Source organism: Protopterus annectens, chromosome 4.part1 (genome assembly GCF_019279795.1).
Source record: "Protopterus annectens isolate FY-2018-M chromosome 4.part1, PAN1.0, whole genome shotgun sequence".
NCBI lineage: Eukaryota > Metazoa > Chordata > Ceratodontiformes > Protopteridae > Protopterus > Protopterus annectens.
The window spans coordinates 33,320,405-33,343,945 of record NC_056734.1 but is presented as its reverse complement, the minus strand read 5'-3'; positions in this window follow the sequence as shown (position 1 = coordinate 33,343,945).

Sequence of the window (23,541 nt, the reverse complement as noted above, 5' to 3'; positions counted from 1 at the left end):
GGGCAATGGGGAGTGCAGTGTGTGTGCATGGGCCATGAATCATTCATCTGGACACAGACACACAACACTCAGTCACACACAGGTTTAAATTTACCAGGTATGTGTATACAACTGCTAGATGAATAATGACTTGTACAGTCATGATACACAGTTATCACATGCACCACAGATACTATAGTGCTGAGGGATACCAGAGGCAAATTCAGTATAATTCTCCTCATTTGCAATGGATTGCCTGCTAATGCCTAGCTACAAGTCCCACACTGAGCCTTCCCCCTTATCAACCACTATTCACTGGCCTTGTTGTCCTCTGCCTACCATTGACTATAATGGCAAAATTGCAGAGATAACTTTTTTTCAGGGTTTTTCTTTTATTTTCCAGCCGATCCCATTTGAGCGCCACTGCCCTACGCTTAAACGGCCGAAATCGGCCAAAATAAAATAAAAGTTATTTTTTTGCAACTGTTTTCCATGCCAATGGCTATATATTTGGCCATTGGCATGCTTTCCACATTATATACATCCTTTATTTGGAGCTGTCATGGCTCCATGGTATAGTTTGCAGAAATGTTCTCGGTTACTAACCGAGTACATTTCTTCAGGTTACACTAATCTTGCACGGACGACTGTCAGCTTCCTGGATCACTAATTCACCTCATTTGCATGATTTGTACCTGCATATGGGGTAATTAACATACAGGAAATGTGCCTGTGCAGGAATAGTGCAGGAGCGCTCATGCACATCATGGGAGCTTTTTCCTGGATCTCTCAGTGGCCATATTGCCTCCAGCAGCTCCTGTACTATTCCTGCATGCTGTGAAGAGCTTGCTGAATCCTGGGGCATACCATTTGCCCTTTTTTTGCACTGTGCTAATACTTGATTTCTGCCTCAAGCTGCACTGATTTCAACAAGTACTTGACTCCAGGCCTTGTTCCTCTTGACTTGTCACGGCCCTCCTTTACCAAAAAGAAGTTTCTCATATGTCCTAAGTGCTGCCATTAAGACACGCTTTTCTTCATGACTGAAGTTATCCCTTCTGTATTTTAATCCCTTATTTCCCATCAATACTACATGTAAAAAAGGGAAAAATGCTACAGTCAGACAGAGTGTGTCAGTAATGTTTGGATGTAATCACTTGATAAAGTACAAACCACTGACCAGCTTTTGCTGCTACCCACAATAACTGTTACTTAACACAAAAAAGATATGAATAACTAATAGAAACTCAATATATCCATGATAAGTGCAATCTATTTCATTTCTTTAATCACTTTAGTCAGCAAAAAATATCCATGCCCTATCCACTGCCATTGTCATGTACTCATAACGTTGCTTCTCTTTTCCTCACGGTCACTACCAAAATGTCAGATTCATTACACATGCCTGTTCATGTCCTTTGCATAGTAAAATCTCTGCAGTAGTTTAAAGCATGTATTTATTCATTTATTTCCAGTTTAATGACCGGAGAGGTCCACTGGGCTCAAGGAGCCCGTTTTCAGTGGAGGCCTAGGGAGAAAAACTCCATAATACACAGTAACAATTGGCAAAAAAATAATATTACATAGTAAAACTTAGTAGGGTACAATCAAAAAAATATTGGAATACATATATATATATATATATATATATATATATATATATATATATATATATATATATATATATATATCTACTAGAATAGGGACAAGTTGTACAGAGGATTAGTTGCAGTGATGTGCAAGGTTATACATAACAATTGTAATACATTTGGATGTAGTTATTCATTTGAACGTAGTTATCAACTGACATTTGTAAATACAATTTGCACTGAGGGGGTGAGTACAGATGGAAAGTACATTAGTTAAAAGGTATAGAATTGAGACAGACCATTAAGAACTAGAAAAGGTGGAGTGCATACATCACCAAATAGGATGTGAGGTGTGGATGTTTTTAGTTAAGTAGCATCAAACTTTATGAGTTGCTAATAGAGAGATTTATTCCCATGTATGCACAATCAGTACATTACACTTCTGTAATGTTCATCTTTTTGTAATCACTGCTCAACCCAACAGCTCATGTTATTAAATGCAGCTTTAAAATGGCAAGAACATTTACCAGTAAAGCAATGGTATCAACAGATTTATGTTGATCCATCACAGGTGTTTTTGATAAATTCAGGTAAATCGGAAGCAGTTTGCCAAAACCACCTTCAGTGAACATTGGAACAATTCTTTCCAGGTGGCAAGCCTCCTTGCACCACCCATGTAGGGGGACACCCACACATCCCCTGGAATTATATATATCAAGTCCAAGGTTACACAACAGTTGAGAAAATGGCAATCTCCAATTTCATCCAAGACTGTTTTGGCAAACTGTCATTGGTTTCTTTACATTAGCTGAAATTACCTTCAGTGGATTGACATGTTTCTGTATCAACACATGCACAATATTCATCAAAAATCATTGTGAGTAAACTTTACAACAATATTAATATAACGTTTGAAGTATATCTTATAAAAAAGCAATGCTTTTTACATGTTTTTCTTACTTTGGTATGTCTGTACTATCCTAAACATTTGATATTTGTCTCAGCTATTTGTAAATGAATATGGTGATGCTCAGCTTATTAGTCAAAATACAGGGCCATTTACATCTCTAGGCTAATTTATATGCATCTCTATGAATCAGAGTATTATGGAAATGTATCCTGAGGCACATTGGCAACATGTAGCATTTCAGTGATTGTGAATGCACATACAACCTTACATGAACTTGTTTCAGGATGACATGGATGCTCTGCAGATGTTTCCAAAGTCCACAGCACTCCACAGCTATCCCAAGCTTTTCATGGGAATGAGCAAATGGCCATAGACTAGCCACAATAAGAATCTAGCTAAAAAAAAAAAAAAGAAATAATCTAATATCAGGTTTGCAACAATCTGAAGCATATTCCCTGCCCGTCTAATATTGTGTTACACCCTAGCAAATGAAACAAATCATAAAGTCATAACAATAAAAAAAAATCATATACATACTGAGATTTATTTCCTCCCCCAAAACAAATATTTCTACTGCACTACATGACAGATACAGATATTAGAGTAAAAACAAATAACTTTTATCAATAAGCATTATCAAAACAACTTAACAGTATATTTAAATTTTTATGACACATAGAAAGGAAAGGAAAGCAAATGAAAGGAAAGGAAAGGAAAAGAAAAGAAAGGAAAGAAAGGAAAGGAAAGGAATGGAAAGGAAAGGAAAAGAAAAGAAAGGAAAGTGTTTGCCTTTTAGAAAAATCAGTATGTGACAAAACAGTTTTGGTTACATCAAACTTGCCAATAGTATCAACACCTGTTGCAATGATCATGCTAGTAAAAAGAGTTTGGTTAAGGTGATGCAACACTCTGCAGGGAATAGTTCCAACCATGGCTAATATATCCATCACCATGCATTCCTCATTCTTATTCTTGGTCTTGGTCTTCAAAAGATGGCAACTCTTATGAAGGTACAAGGCCACACCCTTGATTGGTCTGATAAAGGTACCTTGATAATGCTTTATGTTTTACATGATTTGTACCTAGAGAAGACCAAGGTGTACACGAGACATAGCACATGGAAAAAGATTAATATCTGGCAGGAGCTGAGTGACCACCTGCCAATCCTGAAAGGTAAAACCTGAACTGATCAGCAGTGCTGTTACAAGTATGAAGATTTGCAGAAGTGTAGGGCTGAGCAAATGGTCCGGTTGATAGACCAGTTTGTGGCCAGAAGGACATAGTTTTATAGAAGCAAAATATTTGGTTTCTTAACTGATTCAGGAAAAAAAAAGAAAACAACAAAAAAAAGTTAAGTTTACATAAATACAGGTATTTACAAAGGCAGATCTGTGTACATGAACCATTACATACACTGCCATTTATTTATTTAATTATTTGCATTTGTTTACTGGGATGGTACATTGGGCCTTAGTGAGCCCATTTTCAGTGGAGGCTTAGAGAACAAATCTCCACAAACAAATATAAAGTATACAGTATACAATATATACAATATACAATAAAGTACACAACACATATAATTCAATAGATTATCATAAGGTACATAGCAATGCGTGAGTTGCAGTAGGAATTGAGTGAGTAGGTGAAAATTGTTGCACATTTTTAGATTACAGCATAAAGGATAATGACTGCACATTCATCACATGAAATAAAGATGAATAATTAGAGTACTCATAATAGCAGCATTCTGTGAATAATTTATCCTTGTAGGAAAGCCATCAGCTTGAAGTAATGGTACAACAGATACAGTGGGTAGTGCTATTATGAAATGCTTAGGAAAACATGAGCATGTTTGTAATCATACATGTATCTTTTGAAAAAAGAGGAATATCACTAATGTGTAAGTAGATTATAATAATAAATAGAAACGTCAGATAAGTGTATTAAAATAATAATCTTTACATGTAACTGAGTAAATAATGTACTAGTTTACAGGTATTAGTAATGATAATTGGATTTATAAAGTTATGAAATAAGAATTGCAACTACACATTTATGGTTTATTACTGTAACAAAGGGAGATACTGCCAGCACAGCTATCTGAAATTTATAAATGATTACATGTTATTTGTGAATATCAACATGATTTATATAAGATGCTTGTGTTACAACTGTATTAGAACTGTATGTCATGTGTATATAAAACTGGTTAGTACATACATATGAGCTGAAAAGGTATTTTATAAAGTGTTTGTGTTTGAAATGCATCCATAGTGTGCCCTGCTGGAAGAGAACAGAAATGTGCATACACTATTGTAGCTATCTAAATGTATATATTGTAACTGTGGAAACTGGAATACAGGTTAATTCATTACATCCAAGTGATGCCTCCAGGTGTATCTGCAGTTAACTCCTACTGGCATTTCTTGGTGTCAAATATTGCATGTTCATATTTGCATTAATAATTCCAAAGCCATGCTATGTGCAAGTTTTTAAAATAATTCATATTAAAGCTCATACAATAGCAAACTCAACTGTGTCTATATTTGACCTCTGTCTAGTGCAGGTAAATAGATATTAACTGTTGTTTTTTTTTTTATATTAATTTATATAAATATAATTTTCACATTTTTCTAAATATCTTAACAACCAAATAACACCGCCAGAAGTCCTTAGACTTGTATGAAAGCTCTCAGCTAGATGAATAAAATGCTCCTGACAGTATGTGTGCAACTTGAGTATTTGTTGAGATATTTTAAGTCATTTACAAAATATTACAAATGGAATAGTTACTGGGCCAGATTCACGAAGGCTTGCATGGAGTCTTAGAGTAGAGTAAGACTCCATGCAGCCATCATGCCCGACGAGCGATCCAGAAACAGCCTGCAGGGGTGTGCAAGAGAGCTCCTAAAATGGCTCTTACACAGACAGGGCTGGGATATGCAAATTACCTCAATTGCAGGTGAAAGGCATGCAAATGAGGTAGATTTGCAATTCAGGAAACCCGAACCTGTCCGAGTAAGAGCAGTGTTATTTGCAGAAATGTACTCAGTTGACAACTGAGTACCGTTCTGCAAATAGCAAAACGGAGCCGTGACAGCTCCAAATAAAGGTTGCATCCAGTGCAGGCAGCATGCCAATGGGCAAATATACGGCCATTGGAAATGTTTCCTGATGCAATATGAAAATAAAAATAATTATATTTTTTTCTCCGATTTCCGATGTTTAAGCGTAGGGCAGCGCCACGCAAATGGGCTGTGCTGTAAAACCCAGAAAACTAAAAATTAAAACCCACAAATGTGGGTCTTATTTAAATTGTTAATGTACAATTCAAGGGAATGGCAGGCTGAAGACAACATGGCCACCGAGTAGAGGTTGCTAGGGAGGAAGCTCAGTCTAAGAGATGTAACCAAGCATTAGTAGGCAATCCTATGAAAATGAGGGTTAGGATAGTGAATCACAAGTTTACATAGCAAATGAGCGCAGTCAGTGGAGTGTAGGAGTATGATAGAGTAGAAGATAGATGACATCACGAGGGGGGCATGTATGAAAGTAGTGAAGCACCATGGAGCAGAGTGGCATGTGGCTGCTGTCTTTACACATCATGGAAAGAGGTGTGTCAATAGGTAGGCTAGGAAAAGGCAAGAAATGGAAGGGGTATGCCATGGATAACACCAAAGTTTCTTGCTGAGCATGCATGCGCATGTGTACACGCCTGTAAACCTGAGTAAGACAGTGTGTGTGCGTGTAAGCGTGAGTGCGTGTGTTTAAGCCGGAGTAAGCATGTATAAGGCTGTTTAAAGAGTTGTAAGCATGTTTGCGCTGGTGTGTGCGTGTTTTAACCCGAATAAGCAAGTTTTAGTCCATGTAAGCATGTGTGCGTGCGTGTTAGCTGCTGTGTGCATGTTTGCGCTTGTGTGTGCGGTGCCCCTCCCACCGAGGAAACAGAAAGGAAAAAGGAAGCACAACAGGAAGCTACCAGGGAGTACTAGCAGAGCTAGCAGGTGAAAACAATCAGAATCAGGCAATTACACAGGCAGTACACTAGCCCAGCCCAGCCTAGCACTTAAAACTCCACAAACAACAGACCATTATGTTTCTCACAACAGACACTGCAGTAAGCTAATAGAAGTGAAAACTGAAAAAGCTTTACTGAGACAAAGAAATGATAGGGGCTGCCATTGCTGTCATAAGGTGACATATGCAACATGCTGAGGGTGGTGAAAATGGAAATGCTGCTGGGCAACCCACAGTGAGGAGACGGAGAAGAGTGCACAGGCCCAGGGTAACCTACCAGGGGCTGCATGAGCTGGAGATAGAGGAGCACAATAGAGTGGACAGAGACCTCCTGCAGAAAATTGTTGAGCTGTGCAGGCCATGCCTCACACACAGAACCAACAGAGGGGAACACATCCCAGTGGAAATCAAGGTATGTGTTGGCCTAAGAATATTAGCAACAGGTACCTTCCAGAGACCAACTGGTGATATGATGGGGATATCAGCGGCATCAGCATCCAGAGTACTGCACCAGTTCCTGGATGCCATGTCAGCACATGTCGGTGATCATGTATATTTCCCCAATTCCTGTGAGGTATTGGCCAGCAATATGCGTCTCTTCCAGCAAATAGCAGAATACCCTGAGGTAGTGGGTGCAATAGACTGCATGCACATACGCATCAAAGCACCAGCTGTCGAGCGGGGTAGGGCCTACTTCAACCACAAGGGCTTCCCCTCCATCAACTGCCAGGTCATGTACGATGCCCAGGGCATAATACTGAATGTGTGTGCAGGCTGCCCTGGAAGCTACCATGATTCCCATATCTGGCATCTGATGCAGCTGTACCAGACATTTGCCAATGTTGACATCCCACATGGTCACCTAGTGGGGGATGCTGGCTATGCACTGGAGCCGTGGCTGATGACACCCATCAGAAATGCACAAACACCTGAACAGGAACGCCATAATGAGGCACACGCACAAACACGTAATGTAATAGAGCATGTGTTTGGGCTGCTCAAGTCATGATTCCAGTGCCTGGACACATCTGGTGGAGCCTTGCAGTACTCACCAACTACATGTACCCAAATTGTCATGGTATGTGCTATGCTACATAATCTGATCCTGAAAAAACAGCTGCAGCAGGACCAGCATAGGCCTGGGCCAAACAGCCCCCCACCATTGCCAAGGCCATCACAGGCAGACCGTGACTCAGAGGAGGAACAACCTAAGCCTGTCCTAGTAGGCGGAAGGCGGCATGCCCAGTATGCTTTGGCCTTGGCAAAGAGGCAATGCATAGCATGCACACTGGCTCAGTAGGAACTCTGGAAATGATACCTCTCTCTGACTCGCACATATAGTAAAAGGGATGCCTAAGTTGACACTACCTGCTTTCAAACATGTACAGGGAGTTTAGTATGTGCATCCAACAAAGGCAGCCCTGCAGTACCACCTAAGGCATGATTGCCATGTGTTAAGCAATATAAAACAGTGCTAAACAGCATTTACCACCATGTAGTATATGCAAACAAAATCGCACACACCAACAAGCACAACTGTTGTCAATGTTGAGTAATATTGGGCAACATCCAGCAATGTTGGTGAATATTGACCAATGTCGGACAAGCCTGGTCTAAGTAGGGCATAGCTGAACAAAAACCAAAAAAAAAAAAAAAAACATAAACACATTATCCAACATTTTATCCATATACACATCTATTACTTGTTTAGGATACATATTATATAAGCTTAGCTGTTGTTGCTGAATATTTTCCCTCAAAGAAATTTCTTGAGGCAAAAAGTACTTATTCAAAAGTTCCATATATTTAATGCTAGTTTCAAGGTTAATCTGCTGCCACATGCACAGCAGATCTTTATAAACAGTACCTGTGGTGGGCATTTTAAGAATCCTCAGGCCCCTGGGTACAATTTTGCATGCAATGCACACCTCAAAATGTTGGCGTTGTAACTGGAGGTGTTTAAGTCTGAGAAAGTCCCCTTCCATCTCCTGTGCAAGTGTCGTTAATCCATGGTATTCCTTTTCTGAGGTTCCATTGTCGTCTGTCTCAGTAGGAGCATGGTAGTGCAAAAGTGGATTTACTTCACCAGTTATTACATCTTGAAACCTAGTCTTGCTCTCTCTGTTGGTTTCCCTTTGACTAAGTAGTACTTCCGGTGTATACGGAAGTTCAAACGGAGTGTCAATAGATTTTGACTCTGCCATGGAATATACATGAGTAACAACATGTATAATGAAAATAAAATCCAAAAAAAAATGCTCACGTGTTATTCCACTTCCTACAAAACGTACTGTTGCTAAGAAGAAAAAAGAAAATGTGTGGGAAGCAATGTGCAGAGTAGGTTTTAAATCCCAAGTAGTTCACTATAAAGTTCCAAGTACAATAAGAATCAGGTTCAGATGTCTCCTCAATGTAAAGAGCCTATGCAGGCAATTGCTGACACCCAAAACCAGCGGGTGTGTTCCTCTTCCTAGTAGTTCAGCCACAAACTCTTGTTAGTGCAACTCCACAAAACTATAGCTTGTCATGCACAATCAAGTAAATACAAGCGTTAAGCGGAGGTTATAAATATTTATTAAATAAAAACGGCAAGCGCTTTCAACTTGTGGTCTTCTTCAGGCCAATAATAACTAAAGTGCTCGGTGCAAACATTTAAATATACAAACATTAAAAATGCAATGATGTCACATCCTCAATTAGTTGAAGTGCATGCATTATTTAAAAATTAAAGGGACAGGAAGTGCTGCCCTAATTTCAAGCATAGCTTGTTGTAAGCAACTTCTAAAATCATGAATAAAACATAAAAATATATATAGAGCATAAAAATATATGGCATATATATATATAGTCAGCCATACTGTATTGCTAAACAATCAATCTTATAAACATGCTTTATACATAAAAAAATGATATTTCTATTCTTTTAACAGAGCTAAAAAATGTGCATCCACACATGTCATGTGTGGAATGCATGCATCCAAATATCCATGTCATGTATTAATAGAAGTGGAACAGAGAGATGGAACTGGGATGTTGCATGTGTGCATTTGTAAAAAAATATATGTATAAGCGGATAGCGCATAAAGTATATATGTGTATATCAGCCGCAGCTGTGAGGAAAGGTAGAGCGTTTCCATACTTTGGTAATAGAAATGATGGATGCAAAGAATTGGACGCAATACATGATAGTAATGATAGACTTAGGATACCAATATTTTACACACAGGATGTTAGATATGTGAAGGACATTTACAGAAAGCACTGGGACATTCTTCTCACTGATTTAGATATATCAGGAGTGATTGATCACTCTCCTAGGTTCACATATAAGAACAGACATAACTTATATAGGATGTTATGTGGACCGAACAGAATATGTGGAACTGTGAGCTGTGTGAAAAGCAGCATGACCAGGAAATGTAGTAGATGCAATTATTGTAATTTCATCAAAGAAACAGATAGCTTTATACATCCAAACACAGGACAGGAATTTGTTTTTACAGCTGCGGCCTCCTGTGATACTACACATGTAGTCTATTTAGCGACCTGCACACAGTGCTGTGCATTTTATATAGGTAAAACTGACCGCAAATTGAAAGAGAGAATCAGAGAACACATATACAAGATCAGAGTGGCCTCACCATGCAGTGCATTGTCGAAACATGTGATTAATACCTCTAAACAACACACATTTAAGTTTCAAGTGATACAGGTGAATGAACCCACATTGAGGAGAGGTGACATCTAGAATTTAACTGAAGCAAAGGAGACCAAATGGATTATCAGACTTAGAGCTGATTGTCACCCTGGCCTCAATGACAGGGTATCCATCAAACCCATGTTGAAATCTAGGTCACTACGCCATTGAGCACCATATATCTCATAATTATCTACTTACACCTTGACATTTTTATTTGTTTCATTCACTTTTTTCTTAACTTCTCCCCCCCCATCCCTCACATTCATTCCCCTTCCACACTTCCTCCAATCTTGTCACTCCCCCCCCCACATACACACACACACACACACACACACACACACACACACACACACACACACACACACACACACACACACCTCCTTTCCACTTTTGCATAGTATTCATTTAGGGCATTGATATAACATCACATAGTCTTATTGTCAACTGTCTTTATCTATGTGTACAATTTACACATATAGATATACACATATATACTTTATGCGCTATCCGCTTATACATATATTTTTTTACAAATGCACACATGCAACATCCCAGTTCCATCTCTCTGTTCCACTTCTATTAGTACATGACATGGATATTTGGATGCATGCATTCCACACATGACATGTGTGGATGCACATTTTTTAGCTCTGTTAAAAGAATAGAAATATCATTTTTTTATGTATAAAGCATGTTTATAAGATTGATTGTTTAGCAATACAGTATGGCTGACTATATATATATGCCATATATTTGTATGCTCTATATATATTTTTATGTTTTATTCATGATTTTAGAAGTTGCTTACAACAAGCTATGCTTGAAATTAGGGCAGCACTTCCTGTCCCTTTAATTTTTAAATAATACATGCACTTCAACTAATTGAGGATGTGACATCATTGCATTTTTAATGTTTGTATATTTAAATGTTTGCACCAAGCACTTTAGTTGTTCTTGGCCTGAAGAAGACCACAAGTTGAAAGCGCTTGCCGTTTTTATTTAATAAATATTTATAACCTCCGCTTAACGCTTGTATTTACTTGATTGTGCATGACAAGCTATAGTTTTGTGGAGTTGCACTAACAAGAGTTTGTGGCTGAACTACTAGGAAGAGGAACACACCCGCTGGTTTGGGGTGTCAGCAATTGCCTGCATAGGCTTTTTACATTGAGGAGACATCTGAACCTGATTCGTATTGTACTTGGAACTTTATAGTGAACTACTTGGGATTTAAAACCTACTCTGCACATTGCTTCCCACACATTTTCTTTTTTCTTCATAGCTGAACAAAAGCCAACATGCTCATATTTGTTTAACTGGTCCTTAAGCAGTCTGATCTGCTCAATATGAAAATATAAAGCAGTGATGGGCCTAGAACCCAGAATACTGTGCACTATAGTCAAAGTACTGAACCACTAAACCATGGCAGCATTGCAGGGGTTAGCCTGTATGAAGGAATGTTGATAAGTCTATGCAAAGTATCTCATGGAAACCCTGCAGGCACAGCATAATCCCTGTCGAGTTATGGCACAAAGGTGAGTCCTGCAGTAAGAACAGAACCTGAATTCCAACACACACAGTATAAATGTTAATATTGGTCATGTTCACACACATCAACAAATGTAGTGGACCTCAGATAGCAACATACTGAAAGGTCACACTGGGCATGCTCACACACTTGAATAAATGAGACAAATGTCAGGCAACAAAACACGGAAAGCCTGAACTGGGCATGCTCACACACTTAGGCCATGTCTGAGTACAGCAGTGGGCCACGCATATCTAACAGTTGCATGTGTTAACCCAGGAACCTGTCATTATCCAGCAATCCACCCTGTGCACACAGTTATATGACAACAGGCACATCTATAATATAGTGGAACCCTGTCATAATCATTTATGTTCTACAGATACTGAAATTGTTCATAGAAACTGGTAAAGCAAAGATGATAAAGACCTGCAAACAGTATCAGCAATAAACATTGTGCATCCTGAACATTAGCATAGGTTCAGAGGTCGATACTAGGCTATCTGCCCTAGGGCATGTACAAGCCTAGCCAGATTACTACACTGTGTGTGTGAATAGTAGGTCACACAAGATAGCCCATGTACATTTAGGCTAGTGTGCCTCTGTCTAGCAGGGACACAGAAGATATCCCAGGGGTAAACATACAATCACCCATACAGTCATCAAGATGTCTCCTGTGGGTGGCTCTGCCTATGTGAACCTGGGATTACAATCTGGAGTGAGTGGAGGCTCTGGGATAAGACTCTATCCCTCCAGCATGTCCTATTAACATCTGTGCTGAGGTATATGTCCCTGGAGTGTGTAGCTCCAAGGAAGTCGGATATCCTGAGATGGAGCATGTCCAGTAAATCTGGGTTGGGTATATCTGTAAACAACAGGCACACATCATATCCGAGTAGGTGGTGAGCGACTGAGTAGAGCTGGAGTTACTGCATCCAAACTGTGCAGGGCATCTGTCTGAGTCCCTAGATCTGCTTGGTGAGGAACTTCTGTGGCCAGTACAGTTGCTGCAGGTGTCGGGTAAGGTACACCCCAAATGTGGCATTGTAACCAAGCATGGTTGTGATGAGTATAGGGGCACAATGACCTCACTCGATCTAGATGTGAAACCATATGGGATAAGGTGGCCCACATAGAAGGTGTGTCCAACCACTTTGGCAACATGAATGTCAAAGGCGACAGTACGAACAAGTCATGTCCCCAAACCCCTAACAACTCCTACCATATGTAATGGAGTACTACCTATGTGGTAATGTGTGGGCATGTTGTTATTCCCAAAGGGGATGACTATGCAACTAATGGCATTTAGCTGTAGGGTATGGCTCAGGCACCAGTCATCCATCTCTGTAAGACCCTGTTTGAGTATGCATGTGGCAGCTGGAGAGTTGATCATGGCACCCATCTTGCAGTCAAGTGCAAACATGTTCAGCCATATTCCCCCTGTGGTAGCCTGTACGTCAGACAAAAATATACTGAACAAGAGAGGTCCCAGGACTGAGCCATGTGTAAATGGTGTATAGTCAGACATGGCACCTGCAATTCTGACCATGTGGGTGCTATCCCTGATCCAGGCAGCAATCCATCGTGTGAGATATGTGCCCATATCGACGCTGGTGAGCCTAGGCATAATGGCCCAGTGGGTTATTGTGTTGAAGGGTTTTGCAAGGTTCAGGTATGCCATGTGGACAACCGTCCCTATGTCGATGGACCTGTTAACTGTTTAAAGAATACAAACAGGTTCAAGAGGCAAGATCTGCCCACAATAATGCTGCAATGTGTAGGACACAGTGTCTGTAGGTTCCCAATGTCTATGTGTATGAGTCCCATGACAATACGCTTCATAGCTTTGCAGAACGGGCTAGTTAGGCTTATAGGGCAATATTGTCTGTGGTCCATTGTGGCACCAACTCTGTGGAGTGGGACCACTGTTGCTGTACGCCATTCCTTGGGTACATATCCTGTACTAACTCCAATATTGAACAGTGATGTAATGTGAGGGTTACATCTGTCATGAAGCTCATGTAAGATGCAGGCCGGGACACCGTCTGGTCCCATTGATACTGTGATGTACGCTTTGGGGAGGGCAGCACTCATCTGTTACTGTGTGATGTCAGGGAGGTTATACTCTGCTGGGATGGATAGTTGCTCCTTAGGGGGGATGGGGGGAGACATCTGCACTGAACCTGTTTGCCAGGATGTTGGCAATGCCAGTGGGTTCAGGGTAAGTTTAGTCAGAATGCAGTAACTCACAGCATATCAGTGAGTGTCCACCCAGGTTCCTGACATAACTGAAGAAGGCCATGTGATAGTCCTACGTGTCTGGTGCAATTGTCCGGTAGAAGTGGCCCTTAGAAATGTTCATGAGTGATCGTAGCTGACTGCTAGTAAAGATCACAGATGCCTTCCCAGTCTGGGATTGTGTTCTATCATGTAGCAGCATCCTCCTGATGTTGTACAGCTTATTAATGGCTGGGGTCTACCAGACAGGTCCCCTGCCATTGGAGTAGTGAGTCCTGTTGTTATTTGGGATAACACAATCCATGCAGTCTACTAGTTGTCCATAGAATGTGTATGTAAAGGATTCAGCAGTATGAGACATATTTGCCACTGTCTCAGGGTCACTGAAGGATACCATCTTGCTTTGGTGAAGTGAGACGTTGGCTCATGAGAAGTTCACCAAGATTACCCAGGATGGGTGTGTGGTGGGTATATGTATGTCCAGTGAGATGCATGTATGTTCTGACCTTACCAATGAGAGGTATATCGCTGGAGTGGAACATAGAGTCCCCATGTTGGTGATAATCAGGTCCAATATGGATTGCCCCTTGTGGCTGTGCTGACTGTTTGTGCCATAGCATATGAGTCTAAAAATTGTAGCGACTGTTGGGTGAGGGTGTTGGGGTTTGAGTAGTATCCCCAGTCAATACTTGTGTATATGAAGTCACCCAATATAATGGTGTTTGTGGAGACCTTCATATTCTCCATAGTTCCCATGAAAGCCGAGTGGGATTCCTGAGTTTGGGAGGGTGGTCTGTAGCAGGCAACAAACTGAAAGGCAGTTTTGCACAATGGTAGTTGTATATGTATGATCTGTGATGCTTTGTGCAGTGCTACTAACCCAGAGGAGTGTGTATCTGTGATGTATATGGATACTCCCCCTAGTTGTGTTGTCTGTTCCAAGTCTTGTTGTCAGAAAGCATGGTATGAAACATAACCTGGTAGTGCTGGTGTGCATAAGTGAGCCTGAACCAGGCATCTGTTAGTGCACAGATATCAATATCCTCCATACTGAGGAGAGTCCTGAGTGGCCACAATATGAGGGTAACACATCTGGTGTTGAGCAGCATTACCCTTAGTTTCATTTAACCTGTAATGTCTATGGAGGTGGGTTTGTCTTTTGAGGCCTGCTTAAAAAAGGCACTATGGTGGTAGCAAGAGCCTTAGCCAGCATTCAAAAGTCCAAGGGTGACAGGTGCAAGCTGTCCATAGTGAAGCTACATGGCATGTTGAGCATGTAACCATATGCTGACAGACACTGTATCCCCTATGAATGAAGCAAATTTGTTAGACAACTGTTAAACATGATATGTTTGTCTGTATACTGTGACATCATAATTGGCGGGTGTAAGATGCTAGACAAGGTCAGGGTCATACTGGCCTGGGCTACATGATCAGAGTGTTCCTCCATGTATCATGTCATGTGGTTCAGGGAGTAACATCTGAGGTTTTATGCACCAGCATGGACAATGATGGTGCCAGTCCTGTACTTGCTTTGTTGTGACCTGACTGCCTGTGTTATGTGGCAGATCCTGGCACCCGACAGACAGCCCAAAGTGACTTCCCTTGTTAGGGCTGGTGAGTGGTATGTCAGTGTGTCTGACAATAAGTGTCGCCTATTACAAGTGTATTAGGTGTGTTGTTTAGCCCGAAGAGCAGTGATTGTGTGGCACACTGACGTTGTGAACTATGTGATATGTGGGTATTGTAGTGGTGTAGCAGTTGTGTGTGTCTGCTTTGGAGGTCTCTGCTGCTTAGGCAGAGTACATTTACAGCATCCGAGTATGTCTATGTGTGATAATGGGGTTTGGGTGCTGTCGCTAGAGGATATGTGAGACTGATATGTGGTGTGTGTGGTTACCTTCACCACCTAATAGACTGTGCCAGTCATGGGTCGAGAGAGTTCAGCACCCTGTATGTCTCTATAGGTGCATCTCACACATTTATCTGAGTTTGTCAGGAGGAGGAGAGGGTTGTCTTTGTACATGAGGCAGATGTGACATTGTGTCAATATCACAATATTCACCAGCTGGACTGGAGAGTACACACAAAACCGACCCCTGGACATGCCAGGATATTATGATGACATACTCTGTAGCCTGATCACAAAGGATCAGCAGGGTGTTAAGTATGTAAAAGAGTATAACAGGCATTAGTGATCATGTTCGTTGGTGTTTTGTAAAGAGTAGCTGAGAAGGAGTCCAGACTGAATCATGACACCTCCTTCAGCTATGTCATAAATAGCAATGTGCACCCATATATGTCCTGAGTCAGGGCCAACTGTACCTGACTGACAATGCCGACATCCTGACAGACAGGCCCATATGTACATACCCACCTCCCACTGACAATAGGCCATATCATCATACCAGGAGATATCACATGTAGAATGGATGAGCAGCTACCCCCACTGCCAAAAGCATGGCAACAAGTGGAATACATTGATTCCCAATATGTGTCATGCACAAACTACAGAACAAACAGATCCTGCACCTGAACAGTCAGCTGAGCCTCACCCCCTACACAGGATGTGGAACCGTTGAATGTGTCACAGCAACATATGGCACTCCCCACAAGTGTTGGTGCACAACACACCATGGGAAGTCAAGTCCAGTACGCCTATGAAGTCTGATTTGCAAGGTCATGGAGTCCATCATGGTTGCAGTAATAAACAGAGCTATTGGAAGCTGACATACACACAACCCTACCAACTGTGGTATGTTCATGTGTGGATCATGGTTACCAAACATGCTAGACTGTTTGCAAAGCAGCCACCCAGGACATACATCAATGAACACATCCACACATGTCTCACATGGACTTTGAATAGCCCTTTATCAACATCCCAGACACATGTAGTATCCACAAAACCAACAAGCTGTGCATAAATATGTGTTGACATATGATGGAATGTCAATGTGTCCACAGATAGATCACACAAGGTAAGGATTATGAGGTCTTGTTCAAGCTGTTGACACCTGCTGACCCACATGGACCATTCCTGGAATGGTATAAAACAAAGTGTACACACATCACCATGTCCAGTCTGATGATGTCACCATCCTATAGATACAGTAGGAGAAAAGAAACCATCCAGCAAAGCAAATAGCGTGCCATGTTAATGCATCTCTCTCTATTATCATGACATAGTTAGGTAGGGGTTTAAATCCTGCAAACAGTGTGTGGTGGTGGGGGTGTGTGTGTATGTGTGCAGTTTAATTTGAGAGGTGTTCCCTTTTTGAAGACTGGGACACTAAAAGAGGTACATTCCTCTTTGGAAAGTCTGATGATGTCACCATCCTACAAATACAGCAGGAAAGGAAAGCCAGCCAATAAAGCAAATGGCGTGCAGTGTTAATGCATCGCTCTTTAGTATCATAGCCATATTTAGGTAGGGGTTTAGATCCTGCAAACACTGACTCTGTGTGTGTAATTGTCTTTGAAAGGAGTGCCCTTTTTGGAGACTGGGAAAACACAGTAAATGAGGTGCATTCCTCTTTGGAAAGACTGATGATGTCACCATCCTACAAATACAGACGGAGAAGGGAAACTACCCATTAAAGCAAATAGCATGGCGTATTAATGCATCGTTCTCTAATATCATAACATAGTTAAGTAGGGGTTTGAATCCTACAAACCGTGTGTGCTTGTGGGAGGGGGGTGTATGTGCGCAGTTTCCTTTGAGAGGTGTTCCCTTTTTGGAGACTTGGACACTAAAAGAGGTACATTTCTCTTTGGAAAGTCTGATGATGTCACCATCCTACAAATACAGCAGGAGAAAAAAAAAAGCAGCCAATAAAGCAAATAGCATTCCATGTTAATGCATCACTCTCTAATAGCATAACCATACCTTAGATAGGGGTTTGGAACCTGCAAACACTGACTGTGTAATTGTCTTTGAAAGGAGTGCCCTTTTTGGAGACAGGGACACTGGGGGGTGGTGTGTATGTGTGCAGTTTCCTGTGAGAGGTGTTCCCTTTTTGGAGACTGGGACATTAAAAGAGGTATAGTCCTCTTTGGAAAGTCTGATGATGTCACCATCCTTCAAATACAGCAGGAGAAGGGAATTAGCTAGTAAAGAAAATAGCGTGCCATGTTAATGCATCACTCTCTAATATCATAACCATAGTTCCATAGGGGTTTGGATCTTGCAAACACTGACTGCGTGTGCGTAATTGTCTTTGAAAAGAGTGCCCTTTTTGGAGACTGGGAAAACACAATAAATGAGGTATATTCCTCTTTGGAAAGACTGATGATGTCACCATCCTACAAATACAGACGAAGAAGGAAAACCACCCGTTAAAACAAATAGCGCAATGTGTAAATGCATCGCTCTCTAGTATCATAACATAGTTAAGTAGGAGTTTGAATCCTGCCAACAGTGTGTGTGTGGGGTGGGGTGTGTGTATGTGTGCAGTTTCCTGTGAGAGGTGTTCCCTTTCTGGAGACTGGGACACTAAAAGAGGTACATTCCTCTTTGGAAAGTCTGATGATGTCACCATCCTACAAATACAGCAGGAGAAGGAAGACCAGCCAATAAAACAAATAACGCACTGTGTTAATGTATCGCTTTCTAGTATCATAACATGCTTAGGTAGGGGTTTGGATCTTGCAACCTCTGCATGTGTGTAATTGTCTTTGAAAAGAGTGCCCTTTTTGGAGACTGGGAAAACACAGTAAATGAGGTACATTCCTCTTTGGAAAGACTGATGATGTCACCATCCTAAAAATACAGACGGAGAAACAAAGCCACCCACTAAAACAAATAGCACGCCATGTTAAAGCATCGCTCTCTAGTATTATAACATAGTTAGGTAGGGGTTTGAATCCTGCATCCTATGTGTGCAGTTTCCTTTCAGAGGTGTTCCCTTTTTGGAGAGTGGGACACTAAAAGAGGTACATTCCTCTTTGGAAAGTCTGATAATGTCACCATCCTACAAATACAGCAGGAGAAGGAAAATTAGCCAGTAAAGCAAATAGCGTGCCATGTTAATGCATCGCTCTCTAGTATCATAACATAGGTAGGAATTTGAATCTTGGAAACACTGACAGTGTGTGTGTATGTGTGCAGTTTCCTTTGAGAGGTGTTCCCTTTTTGGAGACTGGGAAAACCCACTAAAAGAGGTACATTCCTCTTTGGAAAGTCTGATGATGTCACCATCCTACAAATACAGCAGGAGAAGAAAAACCAGCCAGGAAAACAAGTAGCGTGCCATGTTAAAGCATCGCTTTTTAGTATCATAACATAGTTAGATAGGGGTTTAGATCCTGCAAACACTGACTGTGTATGTGTGCAATTCTCTTTGAAAGGAGTGTCCTTTGTGGAGACTGGGAAAACACAGTAAATGAAGTACATTTCTCTTTAGAAAGACTGATGATGTCACCATCTTACAAATACAGACAGAGAAGGGAAACCACCCACTAAAGCAAATAGCATGCCGTGTTAATGCATCACTCTCTAGTATCATAACATAGTTAGGTAGGGGTTTAAATCCTGCAAATACTGACAGTGTGTGTGTCGGGGGGATGTGCTTATGTCTGCAGTTTCCTTTGAGAGGTGTTCCCTTTTTGGAGACTGGGAAAACTCACTAAAAGAGGTACATTCCTCTTTGGAAAGACTGATGATGTCACCATCCTAAAAATACAGATGAAGAAACGAAGCCACCCACTAAAACAAATAGCGCGCCATGTTAAAGCATCGCTCTCTAGTATTATAACATCGTTATGTAGGGGTTTGAATCCTGCATTCTGTGTGTGTATGTGTGCAGTTTCCTTTGAGAGGTGTTCCTGTTTTGGAGACTGGGACACTAAAAGAGGTACATTCCTCTTTGGAAAGTCTGATGATGTCACCATCCTACAAATACAGCAGGAGAAGGGAAACCACCCAATAAAGCAAATAGCATACTATGTTAATGCATCACTCTCTAGTATCATAGCATAGTTAGGTAGGAGTTTGAATTCTGCAAACACTGACAGTGTGTGTGTGTCTGTGGTTTCCTTTGAGAGGTGTTCCCTTTTGGAGACTGGGAAAACCCACTAAAAGAGGTACATTCCTCTTTGGAAAGTCTGATGATGTCACCATCCTACAAATACAGCAGGAGAAGGGAAGCCGTCCAGTAAAGCAAATAGCACGCCGTGTTAATGCGTCGCTCTCAAGTGTCATAACATAGATAGGTTGGGAACCTGAAAACACTGACTCTGTGTGTGTGTGTATGTATGCAATTGTCTTTGAAAGGAATGTCCTTTTTGGATACTGGGAAAACACTGTAAAAGAGGTACATTCCTCTTTGGAAAGACTGATGATGTCACCATCCTACAAATACAGATGGAGAGAAGAGACCACCAAATAAAGCAAATAGCGTGCCGTGTTAATACATTGGTCTCTAGTATCATAGCATAATTAGGTAGGGGTTTGGATCCTGCAAATGCTGGCTGTGGGTGTGTGGGGGATGTGTGCAATTGTTTTTAAAAGGTGTTCCCTTTTTGGAGACTGGGAAAACACACTAAAAGAGGTACATTCCTCTTTGGAAAGACTGATGATGTCACCATCCTACAAATACAGACGGAGAAGAGAAACCACCCAACAAAGCAAATAGCATGCCGTGTTAATGCATTGTTCTTTAGTATCATGACATTGTTAGGTAGGAGTTTGGATCCTGCTGACTCTGTGTGTGGGGGCTGTGTGTAATTATCTTTGAAAGGTGTGCCCTTTTTGGAGACTGGGAAAACACACTAAAATGGGTACATTCCTCTTTGGAAAGACTGATGATGTCACCATCCTACAAATACAGATGGAGAAGAGAAACCACCCAGTAAAGCAAATAGTGCGCCGTGTTAATGCATCACTCTCTAGAATAATAACATTGTTAAGTAGGGGTTTGCATCCTGCAAACACTGACTGTGTATGTGTGCAACTGTCTTTGAAAGGAGTGCCCTTTTTGGAGACTGGGAAAACACACTAAATGAGGTACATTCCTCTTTGGAAAGACTGATGATGTCACCATCCTACAAATACAGACGGAGAAGAAAAAACTCCCAATAAAGCAAATAACACGCCGTGTTAATGCATCGCTTTCTAATCTCATAATATAGTTAGGTAGGGGTTTAAATCCTGCAAATGCTGACTGTGTGTTGGTCAATGCGCTATGGGTTTTGCTTTTACTATGGTATGACATATTATGATTACAACAGTACATGCACTGCACACATCAGGTAGCTGCGTGGCAAATATATATGTGTACATGTCCCCTCAATCAGTACATAGGTGTGAAGCCTGCATACTACATGAATACATTTGTTTCCATTGACAGGTTGTGCCGCTGCTTCGCAGATCGTAGGTCACATATGTATGTATGTATGTGACAAGGCCGCCCACTGTTGTGTTCTGTGGCCAAGGTCATCTGTGCCACACACAGCCATGAGTTACTTAAGAGTAGTGTGAGTGAGGGTATATGCCTGGGGTATATGTCAGACTTGTTCATACACAACGACTGCCAATAATGGACAATCTTTATAGGTGTACAACTGCTTTGTGGATATGCATTCAGGCCTCTAATGCCTTATGTGATGCACCTTGGGACTCAACAATACCTATGGATAAGTGGATACCAAGGGACACATGACATAACATGAGGCTGTATGTACACATTGGTACCCAAAATACATGTTGAGGTCTACCACCTGTGTGGTACTGATGGGATAGTATGTATAGTTCATGAGGATGACTATGCCATAGTCGGCTTACTGCTATACAGCATGTATCAGACAACAGATATCTGTCTGTATGATATCCTTGTGTAGGATATGCATCCCATCCAGGGAATGCATTGTAGGCCAATGCATGCATTTCCAGATTTGGTTGGACACATCCCTAATGTGTTTGCATGTACCTAAGAGGGCTATATGCCAAACAGGTGTGGTCACAGGAATGGGTGGTGGTCATTACCACTAGTTAGTGTTATAGTGTAGCACCGGAAGGATCCAACTGTTACTGAGTTCCCTACGACTGTGTGTCATTTGTCAGGACATCATCCAATGACTGCTTATAGTCATGCTGTTGAGGTTGTGTATACTACCAGACCGCAAATCATTGGCAGATATTAATGGTATCACCCACAGCATAGTGTCAACCCATGTCATACACACATGTCTACCCATGTTAGTACATAACTGTAGTAGAATGCATACTGGCCATTGAAAGATACTATGAGAAGTTAACAATGTGTACGACAGGGTATGCCACACGTCCCATGGGTCCACTATGCACGTACATGTAGAAAGTGCACACCCACCATGTTCACAGATGTACACTTGCTAATCTGTACTGCACACTTCACACATGTACTGTCCACTCACTAACAAATGCTGGCAATGCATTACACTTCAGCAAAGTGGCACATGGGTGGACAATACATACTCAGACCTAACAGTGGTGTAAACAATGCTACATTGACAATCAGAGCTGTTAGGTATGTCTGTGGCCTTTCCACTTGCTGTAGTTGTCATGTGAGGTACATACCACATGGGGCAGTGTGATGAGTAGAGGGGAACACCGACATATATTTCCCTAGATGACGCACCTTTTCTGATGACATGTACCATGTAGACAGATTACATGACTACTGTGGCACTGTGATTATCAAAGGGGAGCCTACTGTTCACCTGTGTCTCGTGTTCCCTTCTGACACCTTCAGTGTTATGCAGGCTACCACCTATGTGTCAGTTACTGCATAAGGTGTTTTGGAATGGGGTATGGCACTACAGTATCAACACTAGTGTACAGTCCATGCCTTGGACAACAGGCACCTGTTGCAGTACATATGACCCTGTGTCTCCCTCTCTCTCTCTCTACATATATATATATATATATATATATATATATATATATATATATATATATATATATACATATCTATACATATATATATATATATATATATATATATATATATCCATATATATCAATATATATCTATATTTATCCATATATATATATATATATATATATATATATATATATATATATATATATATATCCATATATATATATATATATCTATATACATACATATATTTTATATATATATATATATATATATATATATATATATATATATATATATATCCACATAGCCTGTTTTATGGAGGCCGGGGAGTATATATGCTCAGATGCATATCTTTAATGTGGGATATATATATACACTGTAGATCTATATATCTATATATGTATATATATCATATATATCTCTTGCTGTGATATATATGTATATATATATATATATATATATATATATATATATATATATGTATATATGTATATATGTATATATCTATATGTAGATCTATATATATCTATAATTCTATATATATATATATATATATCTATATTTCTGTATATCTATATATATATATATATATGTATATATCTATCTATATATATATATATATATATATATATATATACATGTATATATACACATACATCTAAACATCCATTGCTGTACATATAGCTGCACTTATAGGCACATATACTGCCCACCTT